At 41.0% G+C, this 14,270-nt stretch overlaps 1 pseudogene; it reads right to left on the bottom strand.

Moving 5' to 3' along the window:
- Positions 1 to 774: 774 nt before the first annotated feature.
- LOC124100554 (vesicle transport protein GOT1B-like) lies at positions 775 to 1,236 on the bottom strand (annotated as a pseudogene).
- Positions 1,237 to 14,270: the final 13,034 nt, after the last annotated feature.

Raw genomic sequence — 14,270 nt, 5'->3', positions numbered from 1 at the left:
CAGTTTTATTTGCATAGCAAAATACTTATTTTCACTTCCCCCCTCCCATGATCAGTATCCTTGAAAAAAAAAAGGAACACTAAAACTTTTTTCATTCTATATTGGATGTTCACTTGAGAGTTTTCTGACCATATACTTTTATACACTTTGAGACTTTTTTTCTAGAAAGGAAAGAGTTGATAAATCAACACTTTATTCTATGAGTTAATATTGGATATACTATTGGTAGAGGAGAATAGATCCCATTATTCATATTTTTTCAGAAGAACCACAAAAGTTTTATTTTAACTCCACGTTTACAAAAAAATAGTGATTCATACATGAACTGGGTTTTCACTGGGTTTAATACATTAAAATGACATATTCCAACCCTACTCATGCATTACTTTCAAAGATATAGCACAACTGGAAATAGAGTTGTCATCACAGTGGACATTTCTAAAAAGCAAATGCCAATGGGTGCTCCTAAGCCCTCAAAACAATAATAATAGTAGTAAAAACAAAAGTAACCGACACCACAGTTCTCTAAGAATGGTTGTGTTCTACACATTGTGGAAAGATAATAAAAATAGCCTTCTAGAATTTCAACATGCTTCATAACATTCATTTCATCTCCCTTAGTTTGCTTGCTGCCTTCTTGGATCACTTGATTAGAAGCGTCTTTTCATTGCTTCTGTAATAATTGCTGTTGGCCTTTGTAGGCTACATGTTTTAAGCTTTTGTAAAGAACATTACAAGTTATTTGATGTAATTTAATTTTGTACTGAATGTTCTTCAAAGAATTTTATAAACAATACAACATTTTAAATGAGTCTTCAAATTCTCTTGTTGTGAAACAATATTGTTGCATTTTCCAACTTTATCTATAAATGATCTAATTCCAGGTAAATTTAAGAGGGGTCCAAGAACTGACATTCTTCTAATAAATCCAACAACACAGAAAAGAAGCCCCTGAACAAGTTAAAGAATCCATAAATTTCAAAGATCCTGCCTCTCAAAGGCCAACCAATAAGAACTACAAATACACCACTGATAAAAAATCCTGTCGCTTTCATTTTTTGTTTTTGGAAGAAGAATCTGAATGTTCTTTCTAAACTGATTATAAAAGCCTAGCCAGTCACAAACAAAACATTTCCAATAGCCAGTAGTACTTTGTCAAAAAAGAGAATCATTCCAAACAACAGGAAAAACTGTTAATCCCATTTCAATTTTCTGGATGTCTGTTAAGGAGATCATGGTTGTAGTGGTAAGGGCAGTGGAGGCAGCAACTCGAAATGCCCAGGGTGGAAAGTTGAGTAGAAAGAAAAGAAGGAAGGAAACATCCCAGGAGAGCTGTCACATCTTCCAGAAACATCCACTGTTCATAAATTTAAACCATACATTTCTCTCAAAAGTTGAGAAATTAGAGAACAGGGCATGGAGACACACACCTATAATCCCAGCAAAAATGGAGACTAAGGAAGAATCACAAGTTTAAGGGTAGCCTTGGCAATTTAGTGAGGCCCTAGCAATTTAGCCAGAACCTGTCTCCAAATAAAAAGGGCTGGGGATGTTGCTCAGTGATTAAGCATCTCTGGGTTCAATCCCTAGTACCAGAAAAAAAAAGAGTTGAGAAATTAATCTATGGAAGGTCTGGTGGTCCTGGGAAGAAGTACCATATTGAATATGAATGTAAAAATACCTTAACTTTCTCCTCTGAAACAGTGGATAATTTGCTTGATGTTATATAAGGTAAAAGTGTGCCTATCTCTGCCCTACTGTATAAGACTTTGGATATATAGATAAATGACATTCAGTTTATGCTTTAAACTGCTTATGTTTAAAGAAGAATTCTCAGTGACATTTCTTAAATTCCCTCTATGAACAGAGAATAAATTTCATAGGTCTCTGAGCAAAAATTTGCATTTTAGAGCCATTCAGTGTAGCCATTCCAATGACCTTGCTGATCCTCAATTTGAGAAAGCAATGCTCCCAATAGTATCTCCAGCATCTCGGTGTGCCTCCCAACACTCACTCACTGAACTAGGCTTCCTTCCTAATGAGGTGGTCTTGCTAATAGTGCTACTGAAATTCATTCCCTCTTCACATCTAATGAGCAGTGAGAACTGAGGATCTTTCCTCATGAATGACAGGAGTCATTCCCCAGAAACAGGAAGGGGCCTCCTAATACAGATGACTCTGGAAAGAGACAGAGGTGTGATTTCCACTGAACCGGAACCAACATTCTGAAAAGCTGAAAGAACAGGTTGATATTTACTGTTGTATGGTCTTAAGCATGCTGTGTGATCAAGAGTGCTCTTGATGTTGTTCTGTAGGCACCACAAGATTATGGATCTACCCCTCTTCTTTCCAGCAAGTTACACAACCCATCAAACCACCATGTACTCATTCAAAATTTCCTGTCACATGTGAAGAAATAGCTCTGTATTTGGTATTTCAGCAGATACCACCATGTAGCTCCTTTCCATGTAGTATGGAAAAAATGACTCTAGTTTCTCTCCTACTAGAAGGATTCCTCCAATGATGAATTATTGGGACAGCAGAACAGCAGGGGTCTATATACAATTGAATCAATCCAGCATCATCTTAATGGCTCGACTCTCAACCATTACTTCTGGCAAAATGCCAGGCATCATCACTACTCAGCTGTGGCCCTCAACAGTCCCTCAAAGGCTTTGTCCCCAAAGTGATGCTGTGGAATGTGGTGAATAATTTAGGAGGTGGAACCTAGTTTAAGGAAGTAGGTCACTGGGAGTGAGTTGTATTTGAAGGGCATAAGATATTCTTGGTCACCTTCTCTTCTCTTCTCTTCTCTTTCTCTCTCTCTCTCTCTCTCTCTCTCTCTCTCTCTCTCTCTCTCTCTCTCTCTCTCTCTCTCTCTCTCCAGCTGATAAAAGGTCAGCAACTACACACACACACACACACACCCTCTCTGCCATGTGCTGCCTCACCATCGGCCCCAAACAGACCATGAATTGTAACCTCTGAAACATGAGACACAATAAATCTTTCTTCATTTTACATAGTTTTCTTCAGGAGTTTTGTCACAGTGGTAGAAGGCTGACTTACACACAGTGCTGAGAACCCATTTGCTTCTTTTTTTCAACACTTTTCTTTTAAAACGATATTCAAGTAACTCCCCCATGGTGTATATATACCAAATTTTGTTTATGCATTTGAAGAGATGCTCACATACAACAAGGGGGCAGGGAAGAATAGAAGTTCAGTGGATTAGACAAAGGGAAATAAGGGGAATGTAGAGGAATGTGAATACAGTGGAGTGGAATCAGACATAACTTTCCTATGTTCACGTATGAGTATACCATCAGTGAAACTCCACATCAGGTACAAGCACAAGAATGGAATCCTAATTATTATAAATTCTACTCCATGTATGTATAATATGTCAAAATACACTCTACTGTCATGAATATCTAAAAAGAACAAATAACAAAAGGTATATGAGCAATATAGAATCACAAGATAGAAACATGGATGTAATACTTCCATCTTCTAGGTCTCCAAAAGATCACAAAATGCAGTCCATCTTCTTCAAACTGTTCCTGGCCATGTACCTAGTTGCAGTGCTTGGGAACCTGCTCATTATCTTGGCAGTCAGCTCAGACTCCCACCTCCACACCCCCATGTACTTCTTTCTCTCCAACCTGTCCTTGGCTGACATCAGTTTCATCTCCACCATGGTCCCAAAGATGATTGTGAACATCCAAATTCACAACAGAGTTATCTCCTATGTGGGCTGCCTGACACAGATGTCCTCTGCCTGACTCAGATGTCCTCTGCCTGACTCAGATGTCCCTGTTTATTATTTTTGGAAGTATGGATGGTATGCTTCTGACTGTGATGGCTTATGACCCATTTGTGGTCCTCTGTCTCCCCCTGTGTAACCCAGTAATCATGCACCCTCACCTCTGTGGCTTCTTAATATTAATGTTTTTTCTGGTTAACCTTTTGTACTGCCACCTGCACAGTTTGATCATATTAAATTTTCCCTACTTCAAGGATGTGGAAATTGCTAATTTCTTCCATGACCTTTCTCACTTCCTCAATATGGCCTGTTCTGGTACTTTCACGAGTAATAAAGTCATGTGTTTTCTTGCTGCCATTTTTGGATTTTAGCCCATCTCAGGGATACTTTTATCTTACTGTAAAATTGTTTCCTCCATTTTGAGAATCCCATCCTCAGCGGGGGGAGATACAAAGTCTTCTCCACCTGTGGGTCTCACCTGGCAGGTGTTTGTCTATTTTATGGGACAGGCCTTGCAGGGTACCTTGGATCAGCTGTCTCACATTCTCCTAGGAAGGTTGCAGTGGCCTCAGTGATGTACACTGTGGTAAGCCCCATGCTGAACACTTCATCTATAGCCTGAGGAACAGGGACATTAAAAGTGCCCTGCGGAGGCTGCTCAGGAAGACAATTTAATCTCAGGATCACAGCATTCACTTGGAAGACAGAATACAAAAGGTTTAAAATCACCATCTAAACCTGTAAATTCTCCCTCCTTGGTCACATTACCCTTGTAGTTCAGTGGTCTTAGTCCATCATTACATTTCATCATAGAAGAGTGATAGCCAGAATTGGGGAAGGGAATATTGAGAAGTTTTTCAAATGTGTGAAAATTTTCAATTTAGGAACTGAAAACAAAATGTCTGGAAAGTGGATGATGTTGGTTGTTGTACACAAGTGAATGCACTTAATAAAACTGAATGGTGTACTTTCAGTACACAGTTGGTTGAAAAGTTCATATTCTTTATATTTTACCACAGGAAACAAAGGAAATAGAATACAAGTAGACATTTAAAAAAAAATGAAAGAAATTAAAATAGCACACAGTCCACATTAACTTCCTCATGGGAAGAGGAAGAGCCCCAAACCTTCTGTGGACATTTCATTCTCTCTTCTTATTCCCCCATTAGGCAGTCCTGAGAGGACAGGATAACTTAGAACAATTTGGTGAGTTATAAGCTCTGTGCATGGAGTCTTCAGGTCAGGGTAGTCAATAGTCTGCCTATGCCTCCAGCCGTTCAGCTTGGTGGCTCTGTACCTGCACCTCCTCATTCCAAGGTTGTCCACATTCAGAAGCTCTTATCTAACACTGTATTCATATCAATCCTGAACATGGCGCCTGTGCCTTCATTGGGCAACTAGGAAGGAGGTGGTGTTGGGTCTACACTTCTTAATAATGACAAAGCATTTATGCAATGTAACTCAGTAAGTGTTGTGGGAGATGCTCAATGGAGGAAGGTCAATCAAAATTGCTTATTCTTTTTAACTTTAAAAATTTGTTCTAATTAGTTATACATGACAGTAGAATGAATTTTGACAAATTATACATGGATGGAGTATAAGTTCTCATTCTTCCAGTTGTATATGATGTAGAGTTACACCAGTTGTGTAATCATACAGGCACATAGGGTAATAATGTCTGATTCATTCTACTATTGTTTCTACCCATATACTCCCTCCCCTCCCTTCACTCCTCCTCTCTGTCTAATCCAAAGTACCTCTGTTCTTCCCTAGTGTCTCCCCTTATTGGGAATTAGCATCTGCATATAGGAGAAAACATTTGTCTTTGGTTCTTTGGGATTCGCTTATTTCATTTTGCTTGATATTCTCCAGCTCCATCCATTTACCAGCACATGCCATCATTTTATTCTTCTTTAAGGCTGAATAATATTACATTGTGTATATACCACATATTCTTTTTTTAAAGAGAGAGAGAGAGAGAGAGAGAGAGAGAGAGAGAGAGAGAGAATTTTTTAATATTTATTTTTCAGTTTTCAGCAGACACAACATCTTTGTATGTGGTGCTGAGGATCGAACTCAGGTCGCACTCATGCCAGGCAAGCACGCTACCGCTTGAGCGACATCCCCAGCCCCTACCACATATTCTATATCCATTCATCTGTTGAAGGGCACCTAGGTTGGTTCCATGATTCAGCTATAATAACTTGAGCTTCCATTAACATTGATGTGGCCATGTCACTGTAGTAGGCTGATTTTAAGTACTTTGGGTATAAACTGAGGGGAGGGATAACTGGGTCAAATGGTTGTTCCATTTCAAGTTTTTTAAAGAATCTCCATACTGCTTTCCAGAGTGGTAGCACCAACTGGCAGTCCCACCAGCAATGTATGAGTGCCTTTTTCCCCACATCTTCACCAATACTTACTGTTTCTTGTATTCTTGATGATTGTCATTCTGACTGAAGTGATATGGAATCTTTTGTAGTTTTGAATTGCATTTCTCTAGTTGCTAGAGATGTTGAGAATTTTTTCATATATTTGTTCATAGATTGTATTTCTCCTTCTGTGAAGTGTCTGTTTAGTTCCTTAGCCCATTTTTTTAATCAGGTCTTTTGTTTTTTTGGTGTTAAGAGATTACTGCTGTATCTGAGGTGCATGTAGTAAAGATTTTTTCCCATTCAATAGGCTCCATGTTCATGTTATTATTTCCTTTGCTGTGAAGAAATTTTTTTAGTTTGATTCCATCCAATTTGTTGATTGGGTTTTTTGTTTGTTTGCTTGTTTGTTTGTTTTTGTTTCTTCTGATACCAGGGATTGAACTCAGGGGCACTTGGCCACTGAGCCACATCCCCAGCCCTATTTTGTATTTTATTTAGAGACAGGGTGTCACTTAATTGCTTAATACCTCACTTTTACTGAGGCTGGCTTTGAACTTGAGATCATCCTGCCTCAGCCTCCTAAGCCACTGAGATCAATTACAGGCATGGGCCATTGCACTGGGCTTGATTCTTGGTTTTACTTCTTGCACTTTAGGAGTCTTGTTAAGAAAGTCAGTTCCTAAGCCCACATTGTGAAGATTTGGGCCTATTTTTTCTTCTATTAGGCACAGGGTCTTTGTTCTATTGCCTAAGTCTTGATCCACTTTGAGTTGAGTTTTGTGCAGAGTGAGAGGGATTTGATTTCATTTTGCCACATGTGGATTTCCAAGTTCCCCAGAATCATTTGTTAAAGAGGCCATCTTTTCTCCAATGTATGTTTTGGTGCCTTTGTGTAGTATGAGAAAACTGTATTTATGTGGGTTTGTCTCTGTCTTCTATTCTGTACCATTTTTGTCTACATATCAGTTTTTGTGTCAGTACCATGACATTTTTGTTACTATGGATCTGTAGTAAAATTGAAGTTCTGCTTAAATACCTTCTTCTTCACCCTTCTTCCTAAGGATTGCTTTGGCTATTCTGAGTCTTGTATTTTTTCAATGAGTTTCATGATTGCTTTTTCTAGTTCTATGAAGAATGTCATTGGGAATTTAATAGGAATTGCATTAAATCTGCATAGCTCTTCTGGTAGTATGGCCATTTTTACAAAGTTCATTCTGCCTATTCAAGAGCATGGGAGATCCTTCCATCTTCTAACATTTTCCTCAGTTTCTTTCTCTAGTGTTCTATAGTTTCCATTGTAGAGGTCTTTCACCTCTTTTATTAGATTGATTCACAAATATTTTATTTTTTTAGGCTACTGTGAATGGGGTGGTTTTCCTGATTTCTCTTTCAGCGGATTCATCACTGATGTATAGGAATGCCTTTGATTTATGGGTGTTAATTTTGTTTACTCTTCATCAGGACAAACATTGCAGTTTGGGTAGCAAGATGGTAGGTTACTGATTTGCAGAATTTCAGGTATGGGGACAGTGAAACCTATAATCTTGGAGGAAGTTTCATAAATTTCATTCAAAGTTTTGATTCCCCTCCATGGATTCTTCCTCCCAAAGACATCTCCTTTATGTTGACATAACATAAAATCTGTCCCTCTAAATTGTACCTTTAACTTCCAAAATAATACTGAAGGTCATGCTGAGGATGATGAGAATGATAGTAACTGTAACATCACAAACCATAATTAAGACCTTCCTCATGCCTGGGCCTGAGCTTTTTTCTAAGTAGTCTTATCATTTTATATGTACATTCTTTATCATATCATGAGCATCTATGTTATTGCTATTTTACAGCAAAGTAAGTAGCATGATGTTTTTATGTAATTTGTACCAGGTCATTATGCAGTGAACAGGGAAGACATGTTTTTTGTTTTGTTTTTCAGCCTGTCCGATTAGAGACATGGCACATCTTTCCAAGAGAATCTTAGTGGTTTGTCTCCTGGATAACTATTTCCTTCCCCATCACTCTAGGAAGAGACCTACTAATCATGTGATCTTCCCTTTCGGCATCCCTGGGTTAACCACAGAGATGCTCTGTTGCCGCAGTCCGGCTGCAGCAAAATAACCGGGGGGTGACGAACAACTTGTGTAGATTGATACAGCAGGAGAGGGAGCCATTTATTGCAGGACAGGAGCAGTATTTATACATTCCACACAGCTTATCTAATTAGCATAAACTAGATACATCAGTCAACCAATCAGGAATCTCCACACTTAATGGCTCGCTTTTGTTACTTCTCAAACCACTCCCTCTGGCATTTTGCCAGGCACCATCCAGACTTGTTTATGAACTCTAACATTCCCCTGGCAAAATGCCAGGTGTTATTTTGACTTGTTTACAGACTCTAACACTCTGTGTTTGGCACTGATTGCATCAACTGTATTAAGGACAGCTGGGATCACAGGCAAACAATCACAGAATGAATAGACACTAGGTCAGTATAGAATTCTCTTGCCCTCCCTCCAGGGAATTCTTGCACCTGTCCACATCCAGTATCAGTGTTATAATGAACTGGCTTAATCTTAGAAGGAGGCATAGGAGGCAGAGCAAGATGTTCATTGGTTGAGTGAGATTCACCAGCTTTCATCTCTCTATAGACACAACCAGTTGCATAGATAGTCACAGAGCATATTACATTCCTACGAGCTGGGGAAATCAAATGAGAGCACTTAGTGCCTACTTTTAGTATAAAAATAATGAAAAGACATATGGAAGAAATTAGGAGGGAACTAGCTGCCTATGTCATCCCTCTCCCAACTCCAAGCAGCCCAGTGCATACAGACATGCCTCCCACGGGGGAGGGAGGGAGAGTAAATGGCTTAGACTTGAAATCCAGTACCAGGCTTGCCATGGGGCATCCAGTGCTAGGAAGAGCCCTGCTTCATTTACCATCATGCCAATAACCATGGAATGAGCTGCTGAAATTCATGGACCAGGTGGCAAAGAGACTTCCATCAACACTGCTCCACCCAGCTCAGGTGACATAAGGTAGCAGGGGTCCATACACTGGGGAGCCAGGCACAGAAATTGGCACAGGATTTTGTCTTGGAGGTCCCCTGGTGATACCTGGCATCCAGTAAAAAACGGAAGACCCTGAACACAGGCTAGACCTCCCAGAGCCTATAAACTGGACCCAGTATTGGGCAGAAATAAATGAACCAGTGGCAAAAACTCAAGTCTCAACAGAATAATTTTCACCCTTGGATTGGGTCTGGGGCATACCTGCCCTCCTACCAACACTGTACAGATCTCTGTAGCCATAAGACTGAAGTGCGACCCAGTTTGGCATCAGCCTAGTTGGCCAAGACTGACTCCACCAACACAACCTCAAATTCAGGCAGCATAGTGTGGTGTAAGACCCCCTTCCCCTGGGGGTAGGACAGGGTAGTAAACACAAAGCTTTGCCCTAGTACTTTTACTGGGCTGTTAAAACTAACAGTGTCAATGCCTTTCAGGAAAACATAACTTCACTAAACAGTCCAAATAAGGTGCTAGTCAGTGTGGTGGTGCATGCCTGTAATTCCAGAGACGTGGGAGGCTGGAGCAGGAAGACTATAAAGTTCAAAGTCAGCCTCAGGAAGGCAGCTCAGGAAGGCCTTAGGCAACTTAGTGAGACCCTGTCTCTAAATAAAACATAAACAGTCTGGATATTTGGATCAGTGGTTAAGCAACTCTGGGTTCAACCCCTAGTACTACTATTACTACTACTACTACTACTACTAATAATAATAATAATAATAATAATAATAATGTGCCAGAAATCAATGACATAGCAATCAGTGTGAGAAAACTCTCAGAGAATTTAAATAAAGGAAACTCAATGAACTTGAAGAAAGGATGGAGAAATGATTGAATACTATCACAGAGAAACGTAGAGAGATTGAAACAGTTTTTAAAAAATCAAACAGAAATCCTTGATCTGAAAAATGCAGTTAGTGCCAGGCGCAGTGGTACATGCCTGTAATCCCCCCAGCTTGGGAGGCTGAGGCAGGAGGATCACAATTCAAAGCCAGTCTCAGCAACTTAACAAGGCCCTAAGCAACTTGGCAAGACCCTGTCTGTAAATAGAATACAAAAAAATGGCTGAGGATGTGCCACAGTGGTTAAGCACCCTTGGGTTCTATCCTCCATATCAAGAAAGAAGAAGAAGAAGAAGAAGAAGAAGAAGAAGAGAGAAAGAAAGAGAGAGAGAGAGAGAAAGAAAGAAAGAAAGAAAGAAAGAAAGAAAGAAAGAAAGAAAGAAAGAAAGGAAGGAAGGAAGAAAGAAAGAAAGGAAGGAAGAAAGAAAGAAAGAAAGAGATAAGGATTGGAAGAGTCTTGTAAATACCAAAGGGGTAGAAAAGAAACCATGTACAAAAATACAATAACAGAAATCTACCTGAAGCTAAAGAAGGATATACGGATCCAGGTCAAAGATCACGGATCAGATTGAACTCAACCGAGTCTTCCCTTTGAGACCTTTAATAATCAGGTTCTCAAAGGGGAAATCCCACCTGATCTCACCTACCGGTGGAATCCAGAAAAGTGGAACTCACAGAAGCAGAGTGGGGTGGTTGTTAAGTGGTGAGAGGCAGGAGCTAGAGAGTGTACTCAGCTCAAAGCACAAGCAGGTACAAGATTCCAGGCAGAAAGGAGGAAGATGTTTACCAGGTGGATTTTTATAACACAGTGAACAGCAATGTATTACACTTCTGAATATTGGAAACAAGAGATTTATGTTCTCGGAACCATGAGGAGGAAGATGGCCGCTGCGTACGGGGGTTGCTGAAGTGCTGAGCGTGGTGCTCAAAGCAGCGGCTTTAATAGAGATTTCGCACAGTCTGTTAAATCTCCTTTCACCGTTAATCTGTAGTGGACCACTTTGCCAAGGAGCAGGAAGAACAAAGAAATCGAAAAAGAGACGCTTGGCTGCTCAGAGCCGCGGGCGCTTTGCTCCCATCTGCTTCCTCTTTCGCTTCGCTCCGGGCGGAGAAGCTGAATGTGTAATCAGCAGTGGATTGTAAGTACCCGAGGCAAAGAAAGCTCAGTGGGCCCCGCCTTTTTTTTTCTTTTTTTTTTTTGAATATTTTTTATACAGGGAGAGTTTGTGGATTGGGATTGTTGGTGGGGCTGTGGTTTCTGTGCCGAAAATCCACTCCGCGGGAGCCGCCATTTGCTTTCTGCTTGCTGTCTTGATGGCTCTGTATACACTGTCTGGCAGCTGCACCTAGAGGTTGGAGCTGGGCTGCGTGCCGAGCCCTGTCCTCCGAAGGCTGGACTGCAGCCTCGAGCGTCTCTGTGGCCTGTTCGCCGCTGCACCTTCGGGCAGAGCCTGCTCTGGGGTCGTTCTGCACCCCCCTGTCAGGGGACCCGTGCTCCGGAGGAGGGGGACGGAGAGCCGCGGCGGCAGCCGCTTGGGCCCCTGGGGCCTGGCACCGGGCTGAAGAGCTGCAGAGGCCAGGGCGGCTCTGCTACGGTCGCAGACAAGCGCGATGCTCATCAGCGCGGCCCAGAGACGGAGGCGACAGCGGCAGGGTTTCATTTCTAGAAATCTGGACTGGAAACAGAAGCAGCAGTTTGTATAATCCCAAGAACTTGCTTATACCAGGAAGCTGTAAGGGCAACATGAATATTACTGAGGAGATGTAACATGGTGGCAGGCGCAGAGAGATCAAGTCTCTGACATCTTCAACTGCGCGGGCATAGGGAGCCGTAAACTGTCTAAATGCTGTTTGCTCAGGATCACTAGGCAATGCTGAGCTGACGTGGATCTGGGGTGTACAGGCTGGGCCCCTCAGAACACACACACAGAGCCCGAATCGGAGGCAATTAAGCTCCGGTTCGCCTACTTCGTGTGACTCAGCACTAATGATCCCGCTGAAATAATTGGCCGGCCCTTAGGAACTTACAGAGGTAAAAGCCAACCGAGCCTTCATAGGCAGTGGCCACAGGACTGAAACGGGGATTGGGAGAGACAGTCAGGACCCACCCGTTGCATTGGTCATCCGGCAAAGGGAACAAACGGTCACCATTTGCATGGGATATCACCATGGCAGAGAAATGGCGTCACGGGCGGAGGAGATAACTGCATTGAAACCAGCACGACAGGTGTGTAATCCCCTAGCCATCTCTCTCCACACAGCGGGGAAACCTTAAGGGCCACTCCCAGCTCTCCTGTGAACGCAATAACCAGACCGAGGGAATCAGGAGTGGCGCGGGACTCGCGGCGCGGAACTCCCGGCTACCGCTCCCACCAGTGCTGACAACTGAGGTCTCTTGCACCAGCTACCGGGGGCGTGGCTACAGGAGGGCAAGCAAATTCACTGGGGGATCTCAGCCCCAAGCTCTACAAACTTAGGGTCTGAGGGAGGCAAACAGGGAGAGTGAGCCCAGGTGTTCATGAAAACAGGGCTCCCAGGAGCAGCAGACCTGGCGTGTAGCCAGTATTGTGGTGAGCACCACAGGTGAGCACGGCCTGGCTTGAGGAAACACAAGACAAGGCCCTAGACACTCAGGATTGGAGACCCGCCCAGTCTAGGAGAAAGAGCTCCTGCACAGTGAATGGTTCCCACCTATTGAGAGGAGAAGCTTGGCCCAGTGGGCACAGCTCCACCTACTGGAAGAGAAGTTAATAGAACTCTAGGACTGCATTTATTATTATTATTATTATCATTTTAATTCTTTTCTTTTTCTTTTTTTTCGTTTTTTTTCTTCTTTTTCTTTCATTTTCAATTTTTATTTGTTGTTGTTCTTTAATTTTTTTTCAATGTTTCTATTTTTTTAATTTTTTTTATTTTATTATTATTTTTTTTTAATTTTAATTTTCATTTTTTATTATCACTATTATTTTTGTTAAAATTTTTTTTTCGTCTTTTTTTTCTTTCTTTATTATCTAATCTTTGTTATTCTTGTTTCTTTTGTCTTTTCATTTCTTTTCAATCTTCTTATTCCCCCTTCCTTGAATTCCACCTGCCTACTCTCATTCTCTTTAGTGACTTCTTCCCTTCCCTTCTAATATCTTTCCTCTCAAGCATCAAATAAATCTATAAGAGTAAACAGTAACTCAGCAGTCAAACAGAACAAGAAGTAACATGAGCAGCATAAAAAAGCAAGGAAGAAAAGGAGTACAAACAATGAAGGACAGCCTAAATATTCAGGAGGACCTAGAGTCAGCAGAAAAATGGTCATATAAAGAACTCAAGGAATACCTTAGACAGATGGAATGGAACCTTAAAGAAGATACGAGACAGCAAATCCAAACAGTGAAAGAACACTTTGAAAATGAATTACATAGACAGATAAAAGAAGAAGTTAAGCATCTTTATCAGGAGATTGAGATTATAAAAAAAAAACAAACAATAATTCTAGAAATGAAGGAAACGATAAACCAAATTAAAAACTCAATTGAGAGTATCACTAACAGAGTGGAGCAAGTAGAAGCCAGAACATCAGATAATGAAGACAAAATATATCATCTTGAAAAGAGCCTAGCCAACTCAGAAAGGCTGGTTAAAAACCACGAGAAAAACATCCAAGAGATATGGGATAACATAAAGAAACCAAACCTACGAGTCATCGGGATAGAAGAAGGTACAGAGATTCAAACCAAGGGAATGAGTAACCTGCTGAAAGAAATAATTACAGAAAACTTTCCAGAACTAAAAAAGGAAACGGATATACAAATTGTAGATGCATACAGGACACCGAGCACACAAAATCACAGTAGACCAATGCCAAGACACATTGTTATGAAGATATCCAATATACAGAACAAAGAGAAAATACTAAAAGCTACAAGAGAAAGGAGGCAGATTACATTCAGGGGTAAACCAATAAGGTTAACAACGGATTTTTCATCACAGACGCTGAAAGCGAGAAGATCCTGGAACAACGTATTTCAAACACTGAAAGACAATGGATGCCAACCAAGAATTCTGTATCCAGCAAAATTAAGCTTCAGGTACGATAACGAAATAAAAATCTTTCATGATAAACAAAAGCTAAAAGAATTTGCAGCCAGAAAACCAGCATTGCAAAGCATCTTGAGCAAAACATTACACGAGGAAGAAATGAAAAACAATAACCAAAACCATCAG

This window comes from Marmota monax, unplaced genomic scaffold (assembly GCF_021218885.2).
Source record: "Marmota monax isolate L192 unplaced genomic scaffold, Marmota_monax_Labrador192_F-V1.1 WCK01_AAM20220418_F8-fsc00908, whole genome shotgun sequence".
Lineage (NCBI taxonomy): Eukaryota > Metazoa > Chordata > Mammalia > Rodentia > Sciuridae > Marmota > Marmota monax.
The sequence above is the reverse complement of the archived record's forward strand: the minus strand, read 5'-3'. Positions and strand labels throughout refer to the sequence as shown.